Genomic DNA, 12,310 nt, shown 5'->3' with positions numbered 1-12,310 from the left:
ACTATCACAGAACTCAAAAATCCTCCAGAGCTGTGACCTCAACTTGAAAACAATAAGCATGTGTAGCATTCTGAAGGAGGGAAGAAAGGTAAACTGATTACTTAATTTTTGATTTTTGGTATCTCTGAGGAGAGCTGATAACTCCTCTTTAAAAATTTCTGCCTTCAATGAATTTGTAAATATGCCTGACTGCAGCCACAAGTGGGATGCAGAAGCTGTAGGATACCGAAGCCACTCCCGTAACATTTAAGTGAGGGTGTACATCAAACCAGGAGATTTATAGTAATCCCCTGCTATTAGACACACTTTTCTTGAAAGTGTGAGTTCCCCTATTAGCTACTCAGCAGGGGACTCCATTTACCCTGCAAGTGGTCTGAGGCATGCAAAATGTTTAAATTTTGAGAGAATCACAAACAGCAATATCTCCAGAGTACAAAACATGACCTATATTTTTTAATTGCTCACAAAACAAGACACATCCAAAGTGACATGGATACGAATAGCTTAACTTGAACTTGCCTAGAACCAGCTCTGTAACTCACACACTGTGAGGATTTGGTGGTGAAGTCTCATCAACAATCCATCAGGTGAAAATCCGGTATCTCAGTATCTCAGTATCTCAGCCTCAGTATCTCAGAGACCAGTCTTTCTGGAAAGACGAAATTTGAACAACAAGGCTGCCTCAGACTTTGATTAGCCTTCCCATACATGACAAAGAGCTCACTAGTAAAAGCATTTTGTCAGCAACTTCGGTACTGCAGTTTTAAATTTCTGTAATTCCTGAAGACTGCATGAGTTAAGCATTTTGAAAATACTTGATATTTTAATGCTTTTAGGGGTTTCCTCCTTTTTCAGTATGCACCTTTCAGCATTACTGACTGAAGAAATACCAGCCTACTTAGTTTTGAAATTTGAAATTGCAACAGACTGTGAGCTGTGGTAGGTATGTGCATCAATAGACTGGAAATTCACCCAGGAAAAATATTTAGGGAAAAAAAAACCTAACTAAAATGTATTTGTTCTTAAGAATTCTAAGAGACTATCTTCTGTTTAGCTGAGATTAAAGATGGTAATCTACAGTCTCAAAACCCTAACTCACAAAGATTTGTCATATTCCTGCTTATTAAAATGTCCTTTTAAAATCTTTATTAAATTATATCCGTGGTGGGGTGAATGAACACTAAAAAAGAAGTTCTGTAATGATTCTGAAGTTAGATTCCAGTCATTAGATAATAATTCGGCTGTAAGACTCTTATTCATTATTTACATTTTAGTTTTGTAACATTTAGCTTCAACTCTTCTGAAAGAGATTAAATTGAGACTATTTTTAATGTTGATTCCAACAACTGCAAAATAATCCTTGATATTTACTAATACCAATCCACAATTAAACAATTTGCAAATGCAGGCTAGACATAATTAGTAGGGCTTGCTGAATGAGCTATTTTCTTCACATTTTTAAGATTAATGCCTACATTGATCTGAAGACAGAATAACTTTAGTCTCACTGTCCATTTTACATAGTGCACTGCTGAAAGCATATTCATATTGCAACCACTTCCCATCACTAATAGAGAACTGCATTTGGAAGTACTTCCTTCAAACTGATAGATCGAATGCAAAACTGCTCAGAAAGATAGGTTATGAATATTTTGCACTGTACATCTCTGTGGCTACCCACTACTTCCAACCATTAAAAAAAACACAGAAATGTTGCCATCAATAAGAATTGCAGGTACACTTCATCTTCCAACAGTGTTATGTCTGGACAGTTGCAGCATTGCAATGGCAAGGTAAATGGCAACTTGAATATTCTCATGTTAATGTATTCACATCAAATAGTTACTCAATTTGCATTTTGCTCCTGTAATTAATTTAAAAAACAAAACCAAACCAATGTTTTTGCCTTTTTTAAAATCCCTTTTGTCTTACCCCAAAATGGAAATTAAAGTTACAAAATTTTTCTGGTTTAGAATTTAAAAGGTATATATGCAAATGGGGTATAGATGTATGATGCCAGAGTTGGGTAGGTCTTTTCTCCTTTTCACTTAGTAAAATAAATACTTGTATGCAAACATCAGATCTCACTCTAGAGCTAACATGTATAGCTAATATATAATTACTATGGGATTAGATGCGATCCTAATTTAGTGGTAATGAGGGTATAAATGAGGTGGGATTTTTAAGTTAACCCCTCAGTGTAGGCTAGTACAGCATCTCTTAACATTAGTTCAAGTCCTGTCGTTGGAAAGACTCCAAATACAGTAGTACTTTACTTCCTTAGACAGAGTAAAACTTATTTTGGCAGTGTACTTTTTTATGAGTAAAGTTTCAGCATTGAGAAGAGTATGAAACTCTATAGGAATTTAACTACAGTGAAAGGTTCTGAGGCCCTAAGACTGATTTCAGTGTGAGCATTGCTCTTCAAGACTGCTACACTCAACTAGATTCCCTGAGTTATATTATTCACATATTACTATACTAAGAAATTAGGCTAATATTCCAAAACTGTTCTCCGCTGAGAAGTCAATGTTAACCAAATCCAGGGTTCTGCGGAGTCATACAGTGTGTACATTTGAAAAACAAAGCAACAGTATCCCCAACTCCCTATTCTGCTGAAGAAACATCCTCTTCAACCATGAATTTAGGGGAAAAGTTCTGGCGCAAGTAGAGACGACAGTTTAATATATTCCTAAACAATAGTTTAATTGGCTTTGTAGAACTATTTCCCTCCTGCTCAGATATTGGTATGCCCCCATTCCCATTCTCCTAACCATGTGGAACACATACTCTTCTACCACATGTTAGATTTCAAACTTTATATTATTTAAATACCATGACACTGTATGTTATTAATCAAAATCTCAATATTTTGGAGCCGTTTGTTAAACAATTTTCTAGCATCAAAACCTTACAAAATCACAATCTGAGGCACTCAACTTCCTTGAAGATCTCTTCAGAGAACACTTCAAAGAGGAAGTTTTCGTAGAGGTCACTTAACTATATTCAACCCTATAAATACAAAGAAACATTTTTTGTTTTAAAAATTGGATAAAAAATGTTATATAATTGTTTTAAATGGTTGGACTATTTAAAAGGTCACGTTAAAATCGTTAAGTTCCATGATGAGACTTGTCTTATAGCTTTTGACATGCATAAGATGTAAAGGATGCCTATTAATAATTTCGGGAATAGTTTTAGATACCTACACTGAATTAAACTGTCACAGTTGATGTAATTATTAAGCAAGGTTATAGACCATGCTCAGAAGTTCAAATAGTGCCCATTTCAAAAGTCCTCTCAGTAGTTATGAGCCCAAGGGCAACCTACCATGACTGGTCACACTCCTGGAGCAGGGTATGAAAGCTCTTTTTGTTTAAAGCTTGTCTTCTCGATCCTAGTTACAGCAGAGTGGTGTGAATGCAAGAGACTTTTGTTGTTAATAAATTTAATGCATCCCATTAACACTTTTTACGTTCACATCCAACCAATACAGAGCATAAAAGAGGAGCGTGTAGTACTTGTCACTTGATTCCAAAACTTCAGATTTATTGCCTGTATGAAATGATCTCAGGCTAAGTAACCTCACTTCAGCCAAGCAAATCTAATGGGCAATGTATGGATGAACATTCTTAACATTATCAATCAAACTGCAGGCATCTGTAGTACCACTTTCACCTTTTTATGTCAAATCATGTGTGATCAAAATGTGTTAGTTCAACCCGATACAGTTCTCTTGCTAAACCAGAAACTCCAGCAGACAGACTAATGCTGGACATGTTGTATTCTTAAAACTGGAACTAGCATTCCTAAAAGTGGAAATACGTCCATGTGTGTATGTTTTTAAATACACTGAAATGTGGGGGGAAATAATTTACTTACAGAAATATTTTCAGCTACACATTGAAAAAAATAATCTGAACTTCACCCTACCTATTCAGAATTTTAAACAGAGCAACAGGATTTGTGATGCTGTTTTCAACACTGCTGTCTTCACTGAAATGTTTTATACCTTCACAAACTAAACAGAAGATTTCATGTTGTGGCAGTAGTCTCATTGGAGCCTTATGACCAGATAACCATTTTGTTTCGCAATGTCATTTACACCAGTACAAATGTGGAATGTCCTATCTGGAATTAATTTAAACTACTCTTGTGAATGTAGCTTTATGTAAAAGAGTACCGAAATTAAAGTACACTGTTTAGCAACGCTTTTTACTTTTCAAGATTTTTAAATATTCTATTTAGCTAGTACAAAGAAAACACAGGTGCACACATATGCATACATCTGGATGGACACAGCTGCACACCTTCTCTAGAAAAGTAGCATGCCCTATGGGCTGGCTAGCTGCTACTCATTTTGATCCAGGTAATTAACATAGAAATAACATACAGTAATATTTTCTCATCCTCTGAGAAATTTTATATAGCATTCAAGTATTTCATGGAACCTTCTCTTATTCTGTGCTAAATGCTTAAAAAAATACTCAAACAACTTACACTAAAATATGGTCCTATCTGATTATAAAATAAAAAATCTGATTATAAAATAAGCCTTGCAAAAATAAATAGTTTTGTCTCTGTTTCCAGAAACAAGATGGTATTAGCAGACAAATTATTAAATATAATAATCTGGACATGTTTGCCACATTCAAGTGTGTGGAGGGGCTAGAAGAGCGATTCTTTCTTAGTCATGCATATTACTTGAATCCAAAATAAAATTGCCAGTGTTGCTGGGGCAGCATCAATGTTTAAAAGTGGATTCCTTTTCTTTCACTTTTTCCAATGGTTTTTACTTTTGTTTGATACAGATAAAACCCTTTCATCTATAGCATTTACATTAAGAATTTAGTAATATATGTGCTATAGAATTGGAGAAAAATACTGGCCTCCTAAAGGATTTTTACCTCCTTTCTCCCTCCTTCCCTTTTCTTATTTTTTGTTCTTGTTATATGTATGGCTCCAAGGTCTGTCTCTTGGTGCTTGGTACACTATTGCTCTGTTATAGGAGAATCTTTACAGTTCAGTCTGAGATAGTTTTTCAGGGGTGGGTCACATTCTGCTGACAAGTATCATGTGCCTTGTCTTCTAGCAAATGATCCGTTTGGAATCTCATCCTAGCTGATATTTGCTCTTTGGGGATGGATGAAAAACCACAACGTGTTCTATAAAGCTCAAATTGGCCTTATCAAGCAAAACATCTGCTAGATGCGTGAGTGACTTGTGACAGCAGGAGACATCAGCACCGGCCTCCCCAACAGAAGACAGTGCTATTAATGGAAGCTATTATGGAAGAACTCTGGCAAGAATTTTTTTCCAAACAGCTAAAAAAATTTAAAGAAAAAATATGTTGTTATGGTAACAGCTATTTGAAAAATACTGTAACAATAGGCAATTTAATATCAAACTACCAAGCTGTTAGTTTAACTATTTGGTTTTCTTTTTAAGCAGTTTATTTACAGAAATCCCCTCCCTTTCCCTTATGCAGTTACACGTGTGAGTGTGCAGACACTCACACTTGTAAGTAAGGTAATGCACCATCTGCAAAGAATTAGTGTTTGTAAAATTTCGGTCTTGGAGCTGCAAAATTCCAGATAATGCAGGTTTTTGCACACCATTAGAACATCCAGTTTTATATGGGCTCAGCCCATCCTCCACATGGCAATAAACCACATTTTGTAGCATCTCCAGTATGCACTTCTGGCACAAAGAGTTGTTCCTGTGCTCCTGTTGCTTCAGGGAATGTGGCTAGTCAATTTGTGGCTACCACAGCTACTCCCTGGAAAAATGCAGTATTGCCTCTCTGTGTTCTGGAAATCAGCACTCCCTCCCACTGCTGGGAAAAGAGGGTTCCAAAACAGTTTTTGGAGTTAAAGCATCATACAACATATCTTTCCAAAGCCTTCCAAAGTATTTTACACTTTACACTTTTTTAGAAAATTTCCTCTGAACAAGCACAAGTTTCTGTGTGCACTAGCTTCAACATCTTACTTTGAAGGAGCATGTAATCCTCACTCAGATAAAGTCTCTTTTGAAGTTAGTGCATAACATATTGGGTACTGGCTGGAAGGTCTGGCTGCTTGATTTTTCATACTGATGTATGTACAGTGATAATAGGAAAGAGCTGGAGGACACCGCCTGCTCTTTCTCTTAGAGCTGTGCTTTCAGCCAGGATGTGTACAAAAAACCAGACAAACAGGACACATTTTTGTACATGTCGCAGGTGAACAAACCTTGGAGCTTTAAATTTCCTCCAAAATATATCATGGAGGATCAAGTTACACTGTGTTAAGTACTGCATGGGAATTGTGAACATCCTATTTCTTAATATGGAGATGAGATTTTAGAAATGTGAAACTTGCATTTTGTTTCACTGCTTTCAGTCCCTCTGAGGTGTATAATGGTCTGCCCCTACAGAGAATCACATTTCAATGAGAGTAACTAGCATGTTTGATCTAAAAAGATTACAAATAGAGGGGTGTGGTGATAGAGATTTTTGCTTCTATTTGTTTTGCCGTAACTGGGAATTTCGCAGTCATGTTGTTTTCTAAATAGACAAATATTTTTATTGTCAATATAAAAATTTAGTTATGTTCATATGCAGTAAAAGCCATGAGAAATACTAGATAACAAAAATCCACTACAGCTTATTTTGCATCATTTTGCAAAAGAGAAAGTGAGTTATTTGTTCTCAGTGACAATCCAAATTCAGCAGCAATGTGCTCCATAGGTCCTACTGACACTCATCTGCATATATGGGAATGCATTTGGAAACTGAATGCAAGTGGTGGTATTTTCTAACCTCCCCCCACAAAATCCCTTGAGCATTTCAGACATTCCACTCAAAATGATTTTTTAATGTGGAACCTACTTACCACATTTGTTTTACATTACAAGATGCTGTATAGGTTGTTTACATACGGAAAAGTCAGTGGAGAGAAATTTCTGTAACTGTTCAGAAAGAAAGATTGCAATGTTACTGTAACAAGGACAATTACAGACAGACACAGGTAATAGCCGTTTAGAAAATGTTAGGAGCATTATTGTGGATAATAGACATTCTTTTCTTAGCATTGCCCTTGCCCAAGTTTAATTTTCCATTGGTGGTGTCCACCTAGATTGCTTAAGACAGCTGTAGTCTTCTCATTTACATTAAGGTAACAAAAAGTTGACTGCTGAGTTGTCCCAGGTGGAGTTCATCTGTACAAAGGTCCGGAACTATGAGAGAATACCTAAAATGTCAGATATGTCCAGTATCTAGTGCTGCAGCAAATTATCACCTCTTCCAGGTCACAAAGGTCAAAATAATTTCCAGCTCTATTTTTCTAAAAGCCATTTTCATTTAATCTGTCCTTTACAAATGGTAAATTTAATGAGAACTTCAGGAATAATTCAAACTAAAATTAAGAAAAACTACCTAGATATATATGTGTTAAATTCAAATATATTTTAGTAAGCAACAACGTGGCCACTATTAAACTAGTTCTCAAATACTATTGAAATAATAAGTATGCTCGCAAAGGAAACCTGCTTTCTTTTAAAGTGACTGCATGCATTATTCCAGCTTCTTGTGATAATAGCACATTTAATACCGAGGCCAAGATGCAATTTTTTGTTGGAAGAAGGTGTTACATTGCACCTGTATGCTTATACTCACCTAGGAGTTCCAATCCACTAAATTAATCCAGCCTGAAGTTCAGGAGGGCTGCTGCTGGCTTGGCCTCCACAGCATTCTTCTTGCTGGCTTTGCGGAGCAGTTGGGAGCAAATCAGGTGAGAGAGGGAGCAGAGGAAAGGAAGAGGCCTGTCTCTAAAGAGACACTGGATTAGACTGGAGTGAATAGCTGACGTCCTCTGTAATTATACACACATTGAACCCTTTATAGTTGACTTAAGTTACTTCAAACTGCACTGGTCTGGCCCTCCATACTGATTAAAAGCAGCATCTATTTACCTTAACAATAAATGTGGAGATTAGTAAAAATTCACTTGATCACAATAAGAAGACAGATAATTAAAGGGCAATGCAAGCCAGATTGGAATGTAAGGGCCTGAAACAGCATATTAGGAAGCATAGGCTGCTTTTGCGTATGTGTAGTTAAGGATTGCAGAAATCCCTTCAAGTAGACTGTTTTTGTAGCAATACTTAAAGTAGAGGAAGGCCAGAACATGTCCTGAGGAGATTGGCCCAGCAACACTCCTGGGCAAAGTGACAAATACAAAGCTTTGGAAAAGGAAAAGGACTTTAAAGCACAATGTGACTAAATGGACAATCTCTACAAAATCTTTGAAAGAGGCCTCCAGAACTTTTATTCTTCTTTGATGTCTCCTCCATGATAAAAAACAAGTTTAAGGTAAGCAGGACACACTGCTGATTCTATGGGTTAAGCTCTTGATAGCGTAGGGTCTACAAGAAAGGGAAGAACTGGGTTTAGTATGTGACAGACTGAAGAGAAATGGTCTTCTCTCAACATAAATGCTCTTCTTTATGTGGGATCTCCTTTGGGGAAGGGGGAGGACAGCTCTTATTCCTATTGAAACTATCATTTGGTTTTACATGGTTGATATTTTGTTTTACTAATCCTTTCTAGCAAGAAAGCAAGCAGCTGATAACTAAATAAGTGAATACTATCAATCCTATATGGACAACTTTGAAAATCAGGAATGGCTGTATCCACGTTTTGTAGTAAAAGAGCTGTATCTCTTGATAGAACTTAACACCCATCCCTTGTTTCTTTTCTTTGCACTGATACTGAGGAGCTCTATGCTTACATCCTTGCAGAAAATTATGGGATAAAACAGTGACTTTTGACAAGCATTGCAGCAATTTCCAGAGGCCAGATTGTAGCTGAAACACAAATAATAATTGGAATCTTAAATTAATAACATTCTCTCTCATATGATATTCCAAAATAAATTTCCAGCTGAACCAAGACTTACAGATGTTTTGGCTTTTTTTCTAACAAACACTGTCACCAGTTACACTGGTCCCATTAAAGTCGCATTTTAAAGAATGGCTTAGTTAGTTCACATGTGTGGGGTTTTGTTTCTCAGCAGTTTCAATTTGGAGCATGTCAGAACTGTTTAACGCCAAGCCAAAGATTCATTAAGTCACTTGGTATGTATAGAGAAGACTAATTTTGGAGTGCTAAGTATCAAGGTGAATAAGCTTAGCAAAAAGGTAAGGAAAATGCAAGAAACAGAGGGCATCTGTTCAATGAATAGCAAATGATGGTCCTGTTCCGTCTGAACTGAATCTCTGTCCCCCTAACAAATTGGTGGCAAGCGCAAAGTCACCAGTCTCTCCCAACCCTTCACTCTGGGGTTGCCAGGAGCTAGGAGGAATTTTCCAGGTGTGAGAGGTTCCCTGGGTCTTCTGAAGGGAAGCAGAGACAGACCCAAGGCCTACAGGGTACCAGCTCTGGCTTTCATAGCAGCTGATATTTTGTAGTTTCTTAGTTGTAGAATGGTTAGAACAATCATCCATGGTGGAGAAGACTGCACCTACCCTGTCCCTCCATCAGCTGGCACATCCCAGCCTGCTTTCCACTCCTTAGTTGTCTTGGAACTTCCAGGGATTGTGGTTCTGTGTCCCTGCTGTCATTAAAAGGCTACAATAATCTAACCAAACACTTTGTTGAATATATGTGTAAACCACTGCTTTCATCCTTGTGTTGCGTATGCACAGCAGATTAGTGTCTTCTTTAGGAAGTAGTCAGGGATCTCTTTGTTTCCTTCTTTCAGGTACAAGGTGAATTAATCAATTTGGAAACCAGCAAATCCACCCCTCCCTTTTTCCCCCACAAATCTGAATTCTTCCAGCCTACATCTCTTGACAATAAAGAGATAAAGCTCAGATGCCCTGCATGACGAAGAACTGAGCCTGTTTCTTTGCATTTAAGTTTTTCTAAATAAATTGCTTTTGTTGTTTAAAGCTGTGATGAATGGAGACACAGGGCCAGGTTGGTCGCTGGAACAGTACAATGGATGTAAGAAGGTTTTTTTCTCTGCCATATAAATCATTCACATTGTTTAAGGTACATTGATCAATCTAATGGCTTGTAATAGGCTCCTAATTGCCACTAGGAAAGTATTGCAAGCTTGCATCTGAACGTGAAATGGTTCATGATCTGAGCTGAAATTCACCTTAAGCCTGAGTTCCAGTAATTACAGAACACAGAAAGAGCATAATGAACGGCTCCCCTTCTTTCCTTGCCCTAATCCCAGGACAGGGTGAGGGGGGAGAAGGGAACACAGGAATGGGGGTTTGGCATATTTTCCTCTACCAAACCAGCAATTCATTAAATGGCAAAAGCTGCAGGAGGATTTATTGGTCATTGTGGACCGAAGGGAACTTTGTAATGTCAATCATCCTGCCTATTACGCTGCCACATATCTCTATCTGTAGATAGACAGCTTGCTTAATCACAATCAACACTCTGAGTCACGCCTGGCTAAAAACGCGGTATGAAAAGCTAGGAGGGTACCGGAAGCGGGATGCTAGGAGAAATGTGGGGACAGGAGTCCTCCGCGGTGAGGCACCCGGCCGCTCCCCTGCTCTCCCGCCCGGCGCTGCCGCTTCCCCGCGCCCCGACCGGCGCCGCCGGGGGAGCCGCGGGGCGGAGGAGCCGAACGGGCCGGGCCGGGCGCTGCCAGAGACCGCCGAGCTCGCCGTCCCAGCCGCCGCTGCCCTGCTCACCGCACACACCTCATTACCGAGTCAGCAGAGCTGCTTTAATGGACTTGGGTGGAAAGGCGGTTTCACGCTCTATAAACGTTGGGTGCAAGCGTTTACTAATTAAACTCTTTCTATTTAGAAACACCTGCGTTTTAAGAAAGCTTTCTGAACGCTAGCACTGGCTGAATTTCCAACCTGCTGCAGTCTGAGCTTGTCATGCCTAACCTATGCATCGTAACAGCACTGGAAAGCATGTGAACCAAGAGGTAAAATCCTCGTACAATGCTCTTCGCACAATGTTCCTCAGACTTTCCTACCAAGGCAGAAAACAAATCTATGATGCTGTTGAATAATCTCCCAATAATTGTAGTAATTAAAATCATCATCCAGTCTGCAGTCACCTTCCTTCCTTTGACACTAGTCTTCCCTTGAATTGTTAACGTGTCTCCGGCTGAGATAAACAGAACAAGGGAGCTTTAAAATACACGGTCCAAATAAATTTAGCGGAAGAGAATTAATTCCACAGACACGCTTTTGACTGCGTTCAGTAGGCGACAGGATTTCTGAAACTATTGTGCAGATTTTTTAAACACAGGATAATATGGGTCTCCCTGCTACTCCTAAATAGTGTCACCTTAAAGATCGAGGAAAAGATGAAAGCCCAGCCTGATGCTCCACCTCGGGGCTCAGTGTGCAGGGGGCAGGAGGAGAGGGGAGTGCACCATGTAACAAACATCATATGAAAGATCAAGCAGAAATTGTGGGAGAGTGCCATAATTTTCATTTAATTTCCATGATCTATTTGATCCCAGCGTTCATCCCCTTTTTATTAGCTATAAAAGATTTCCTTCTAATCAAAAGCTGCACTTCGTCTTTACCCACAAATTAAAAACTCTGCAGTGGAAAGAATTCAGTGGACTCAACAGGCACCAAGGTCTGTATTTAAACACTATCTCTATATATCCTTCTCCCTTGTAGTATCTAGTCTTGGGCAGAATAGCGGGGAAGCCTTTTCCTAACTGAAGTTATTAATTTATCACCAGGTACCCCTCTGAGTTGCTCTGATAATCAATGCTGGTTTCTAGACGACGTAAATGAAAAGTGTAATTGAGGGGGGGAGGGGGTTTCGCACGGAAGAACTGTTGCTAAAAAAAAAAAAAAAATCTGGCAGGACGCAATCATTTATCTCGGCAATGAGCAGTTCGCCTGTTTCCTGCCCACATCCCTTCTGTTTGGCAGAAAATTAGGCTGCTTCTCTTAAACTTGGAAGGGTTTGCCCCCTTCCCACCCCTAACACCCTTGGGTAAAACTCCGTGCCCCTCCTAGGAAGCAGGGGAGATTGTACAGCAACCTTACATTTAACTGCTGCTAAATCGATTTATTTGGAAAATATTTGGCAGCTCTTTCCCAGAGCTCTTTTTGAACAGACGAGCCATTTCATCTGATGCTCTTGAATATAAACCCAGGAGCTTCCCAACCATCTGTAATGAACGAATTGTTTCCCAGCTCTACCTCCTAAAGACAGCAACTTTAGTAGTTGCACAGATCAAAAGACACTCGTAGAGAGAAGATGGCAAACAATATTGTTCAAAGGAAGTGAACTGTTGCATTTAATTAGGCTATTCTTTATTAG

General features: G+C 38.7%; 1 long non-coding RNA gene across 1 annotated transcript; it reads right to left on the bottom strand.

The window, feature by feature from the left end:
• Nucleotides 1-462: 462 nt before the first annotated feature.
• LOC116446275 lies at nt 463-7,805 on the bottom strand. Its single transcript, XR_004241110.1, has 3 exons — nt 7,658-7,805; nt 6,876-6,951; nt 463-649 (listed from the first exon to the last, which is right to left on the bottom strand). It is a non-coding gene; the product is annotated as an uncharacterized LOC116446275 (long non-coding RNA).
• Nucleotides 7,806-12,310: the final 4,505 nt, after the last annotated feature.

This window comes from Corvus moneduloides, chromosome 7 (genome assembly GCF_009650955.1).
Source record: "Corvus moneduloides isolate bCorMon1 chromosome 7, bCorMon1.pri, whole genome shotgun sequence".
Taxonomy (NCBI): Eukaryota; Metazoa; Chordata; class Aves; order Passeriformes; family Corvidae; genus Corvus; species Corvus moneduloides.
The sequence above is the reverse complement of the archived record's forward strand: the minus strand, read 5'-3'. Positions and strand labels throughout refer to the sequence as shown.